Below are 6,189 nucleotides of genomic sequence, written 5' to 3' on the forward strand. Positions count from 1 at the left end.
CGTTTTCCACTTGTGTAGTTACCTTGACCTCTGTCTGTTTGCCCTGTGACCTTGAGTGGGTGTTCCTTAGGGGCAGCAATGTAGAGTCTGAGTGTTGACACATGCTGTCCCTTAGGAGACTGGTTCATACAGTTTTCCCTGCTTTGTGAAACAAAGCATACCCCCTCAAGCTTAGAGGAGTGCTGAATGTCAATGGAGGATCACAGGTTTTATTTATAATGAGAGCCATCCACACAGAGAACTAAATTAAGCAATTGCTTATTTAGTTTCTTCACTGCTATGCGATGGGCCCTTCAGTCTGTGTTCTTTTTCAGCGTTTTGTTTGCATTATTTTGTCTCTAGAATATACGGGTTAGGAAAATAATTTTGATGTCTAAATTCCTTACAGCTAAATTTACATTTTCTTCCTTCTTCAAATTTTCTTCAGTTTTTTTCAAATTATTTTCTTAACAAAAATAACAAGATCATGCCAGATTATCTAAACTACTTCCTTGTACTACATTTTTTCCTGTCGTTTGGAGGAAGGCAGAAAGTGCAAACACTAGTGGTCTGATGTTGTTTTAGATCATTTTGAAAAAAACAGTGTATTGCTGAATAGAGTGTCAGAAATTGGTTACATCAATAAATCTTTCTCTTAAAATATGAAAGAGAACAATGCTTCAAAAAACAAGTTGCAATTCAGATGAACCTGACGGAATTAGAGGCGAGTTTAGCCTGGTGAATAATCTTGCAATTTTTCTGTAATAATTAAAGGCATTTATCAGTGGCAAACCAACGATGATGCATGGACAAAAAACAACCCTATTGGTATAGAAAGAGCTTTTAAGAACTTTTAAGTGTTCTAAAACTGAGAGAATGTGAAGGGCTTTCATAAAGAGGTAATGCACTACATTTGACAAGAACTATAGATTGCGTTATAAAGTAAAATGGTATGCAATAGAAATCCATCCATCCATCTCGCATGAGGTACTTTAAAATAGTAGTACAGTGAAAAGGGTGTTTAATCCGCATCCAGTTTTGGAAATTGGAACCTCTAAGCTGAAGTGTTCTTAAAGGACTACAGACAACAACATCCAGGAATTGAATGCAGTGGGAATGCTTGTTATACTTAGTGTGAAGAGTTCAGCTTATCCCACTTGGTCAATGGATAGCTCCTGGCCACAGGAGGAGGAGACTCGAGCCCTGTTCAGACTGAGAACCAAGGGGAAGCTGTAAGGTGGAGATGGAGCAGAGGAAAATGTTTGAGACGAATGCGAAGGGAGGTGTTTGAGTTCGGTATATGTAGCTAATTTCATAATAAAGGTGAATAAGTGCAACTGTGTGAGAGAGATTCGTCATTGTTACCCCTCCTGAACTTCTGTTAATAACTTCCATTTAGAAAGCCAAAACTTAGCACACGTTATTAGAGTTATTGTCAAATTATTGAAGTAAGATAGGCTAATCAATGAACATAAGTATGTGACCATTCTGTATTGTAATTATACAAATAATTTTCATATAGCATTGCATGAGTGCAAAATACGTTTTTATTAACTATATCTGTAGTGTTTTTATGGCAACAACTCAGTTACATTAGCCAAGGTCTTGTGTGCTTGTAAAGAGCTTTGTTGAAAGACTGATGACAGGCAGTCACACAATGACCTACTTAATACCGTTTCTCCTTCAAAGTTTGAAAACAAGAAGAGACCTTTGAGATAAAGGAAGAACATACCCTTTCAAATTGTCATCTTTTTTGGGGCTGTCATAAAAAAAAACAACAGATTTTATTTGTACACTTAATAAGTCATAAAACTGTAGGCTAACCTTTAGAAAAATAATAGAATTGCATTTGTTTTGTATGAGCAATAGATGCTCATTGGTTTACTGTTAGGACACAAAAGGGAGCACACATCCTTGAGAACAATTGCCATTTCAAGGTTTGATGAAAATAAAAAGGGAGTGATTCATCATGCCTGACTTTACAATCAATGCCAACTCAGAAATGTTGTTTGGTGAATAATCACTCATCCTGTGGCCCCCACCCTCCAATTCAAAAATCAAAAACTCACGTTATGTCATTAACTGTACTAGAATATTTCCAACTATTACATACAAATTCCACAAAAACAGTAAAGTGAAACACTAGAAATTTAGGCTCATTTCTTAAAAAGAGAAAATCAGCAGAGTTTAACTGGGTCAATTAAGTGTGAAGACATTACATTTTTAAAATATTTCTTTGCCAATCTCCCATTCCCTTCATGCTCATGCTGGAAAGAGCATAGGTTCACAAGTTGTCAATCTGCTTTTTTATTTTTCAGATATTTTCTCTTACCAAATTCATCACCTTTTCAAAGTAAAATAATTCAACATGATCCTTGAAATCCAACAACTTCACAAACAAATGTTTTGTATCTGAACATTCTAGAAAACATGACATGCTTTCTGAGAGTGAAGCTCACAACACATGTAGCTTTACTGAGCAATTGTCTATAAGATATTTGCAAGTGGTAGGTTTTAATTTTATTTATGAAACCATGCGTTCTTTGCTTTGTATAAATGTTTTAAAAAAAATATTAGAAATGTTAGTCACTAAGCACTGCATCTACTCTTCACTCTCCAGCTTCATTAATCTCCACATACTAGAGTATTCAAATCCAAATAACTGGGTCACCCAATTCTTAATCTTCATTAGTTACTATTTACTTTAGTATAACCAAGGGCTAGAGTGAATCTCTCGCCCAAGAGCAATGTTCGCTAAAACACTTTATTTTAAAACTGATAGCTTTCCTCTCTTCACCAAGCACCAGGTATTCACTAACAAGAAGTAACTCTTCATAACACTGTACAGGCTGATCCTGTTTGGCCAGGAATGCCTCTTTGTAACCAACACTTACAAACACTCCTGACGTAGCAGCAGTCAGTTTGTTTTTTGCATTTTTCATACCCCGAGATTACCTCTCTGCTGACGGTAAGACCCAGAGAGGAGTCGGGACTCAACCTGTGCCATTTAGACTTCTCACTCTCCACTACAAGAATGCATATTGCTACCTTGACAGACAATGCCCTACTCATTCAAGTATCAAAGCCTGCAGTCAGCCCCGGTTCAACTGGCCAACTCTGTTCGTCAGCCTTGCACTTCAACCCCACTGAATCTGGCAGCCTAGGAACTTAGCACACTGCTCCTCCTTCACCCTCAGGACTTTTTGGACATTTGGGAACTTAACAGTTCCTTTTCTAATTACCATGCCATCAACCTGTGATGCCCTTCGGTACAGCCTAAGCTGTATTTTCTCAGGCATCCCTAGCTAACTGAGTCCCACAGCCCTGTAAGCCAGCCCATTCCAGTAAATTACTAATGAGAGCTCCCCTCTGAAGTTCTCTGTTTCCCTCCTATCAGGTTTAAGTCTAGATCCAGAGTGATGAAACCCCTTTCCTCCTAGCTTCTCACAGACCTTTTAATTAGCCCAGAGCCATGATTAATTCCACACACCTATCTTGTCAGCTTCTTCCCCTTGTGTGGAATTTCACTTCCTCTGAGTGCCAATGACTCAAATAGCCCAGGTGTGCATCACTCCACAGTTTTGTTCTTCACTAACAGGGGGCTCTCACTCAAAGCCACCTCTCATTCCCTTGCAATAACATTATATTTTTGTGATCTGATTTTGTGAAAATAGGGACCCATTAAATTGTGTGTAAATCGAACATCAGATACATTTTTCACTGATTCAAAAAACATTCTAAAAATAAATAAATGTATGTTACTTTCATACCTGGTTAATTTTCCAGTCTCAGCTCTGTTTGTGATTGTGTGGAGTATAAGCTAAATTGACAGCTTCAAACAAAAATGACAATGTTTTACTGCTTACGTACATCACATCCTTCACTTGCAGCTGGGAGATTACAAAATCCCTTTAGCTGATACAAAGCCTAGGAAAGACATCTTTTTACATTCCCAAAGTTTGCCCCCCACATTTTTAGCACTTTAAATGCAGTGAGCAGAAATATTTTATCCAGACCCCAAGCATGCATTCATCTCCTTTATTATCTGAAAGTGTTTTCTATTTCTGCCAGTTTTCATGTATGAATCTCAGTTGCAACACAGTGGCTGATCTGCATGGTTTTAGGCTAAAATCAGGCTCTGGAAAGTCCCTTTTAAGAATATAATGAGATAGCTGAAACACTTCCAGGTGTCTTTATTTTAACTACATCACCTGTTACATTCATTGAGTACATTTCCTTATTCCATGAATAACAGACATTTATTTTACTTTCTGCCCAAAATTTCAATTACTTTAGTCAAATTAAATTGATTTCTCCTACAGTTCAATTATTTAGAGAAAACCATTTTCATATATATGCTATCCTGAAGCCAGTTAATAAGTAGTTCTTCAGTATCTCTAGCCTCTGTGAAACCTTTTCCAGGATTTACAATATGGTAGCAATTTAAACTACAAGTATAAAACACAGCCGGTTATATTTGAGTAAAAACTGTAGGTTTATTTGCAGAATAACTAAAATAATAAAATCATGATTCATGGTCTATGTTGATGTATACTCTCAATCTGAACTACCATTTCCATTGCGAACTGTCCATACAACAGAGCATGAAAGGCCTTTGAAGTGTTCTCTGCACTGCTTTTCATCAGCCTCCAGCGGCTTCTCATGCCCACACTGGCCTTCTGAGAGCTGAGAAGCAGTTTGTCCCCTGGTTTCAAGCACTGCTGTCCAGTCATGGTGGAGCTTTGAGCCCACACTGGCAGACATCAGCAAAAACCATAACAATCAGCTTCTACCTTAAATTGTTTTCTTTTAATCTGAAAGTCAGCCATAATAAATAGCATATATTAGTTATCTGAATACTTTATAGTAACCTGTGTACATTACGAAATTACAAAAGTAATGCTTTCAGTCGATCTGTTAAATATTTATTCTAACAAGCGAGGAAGATGCATTTTTTGGTTATTTGCAGTTAATGCTCTCTCACAGCCCAGTGGGTCTTCACAAATTACACCCACACAAAACAACTGTTTGTTGCCCACCATCACACTCAGTCTGTGCAGCAATGTGCATTTTCTGTTCAAGAAGTAGAGCCGCAGATGATTGCAGAGAAAAATCACCTCTCAATCAACAGGGTTAAATCGCTCCTGTTTAAATTAGTGTTAACAGCCTGCTCTTCATTTGTACATTCATTTAACTAAAAAGGGCAAAATAAAACTTGAGCCCCTTCAAAACAGGATACTTTGTCAGCCACTTCAGTCACACTATCATTACTAGTCTGATGACCTCTTAGGAATAAAAGGCATGAATAGACATTGAGCACTGATCTTAAAAGGCACTGGTATCATTTTGCCCATATGTAAGTTTACAGAATATTTGTCCCCTAAGAAACCACTGTGTGTTCACTGTGGCCTGCCAAGTAAAAACAGATAATGTGCAGTATGAAAGGACTCAGTGACTGACCACGATCCTTTAATAATCCAACTGCTGGATCCTGAAAATAAGGAGCAACAATTCTCCATGAATGCTCAACATTAGAAAGAGTCTTTAAATGTATGTCCAAGCATAATTCCAAGCTCCTTTCTTGAAGCAGTAAAACTGATACAATGGCCCTGTTTTACTTTCCTCTTAATCCACTGCTGCAATAGTCCATTCTCTAGTATCTAGCATTGTGAAAGTCATTTTCCCACAAATAGTATTCTAAGTGCTTTGAAATTTGTGATGCATCAATCTTATTTTTGTACATTCTTTTTGGAACTGATGTTATGCAAGCATTTTTGGCCATAGTAGTGAGGGACTTGACTCTTTCGGCGATATCACACAATAAGCTGCAATGAGCAGCCGAGAAACAGGAGGCTACACCCTGGCTCCAAATGCTCATCTAAAATGATCAGGTTTACTTTGATAATCTGCTCCCAACCTCCATCTGCACCCAAACGGCTCATCTGGCATTATGAGGGATTTCTCCAAGAACACTGGGCCCCAGGGGGCGTTTGCAGTGGCTGTAGGGTTTGCCAAAGACCCACTTCTCTCCACTCCAGTGAATGGGCAGCTGAGTCAGTCACATACAACCCGTGTTTAGTCAAAAATATGATATCAGTATATGCTTTTACATTCCTCAGGTATAGAGTATTTGACAGAAGATGAGTAACAGATACTCTTTTTGATTGATAACTAAAAGGCAATTAAACACAAGCCAACTAGAGACCTTCT

Source organism: Lepisosteus platostomus, chromosome 17 (genome assembly GCF_059453375.1).
Source record: "Lepisosteus platostomus isolate fLepPlt1 chromosome 17, fLepPlt1.hap1, whole genome shotgun sequence".
Lineage (NCBI taxonomy): Eukaryota > Metazoa > Chordata > Actinopteri > Semionotiformes > Lepisosteidae > Lepisosteus > Lepisosteus platostomus.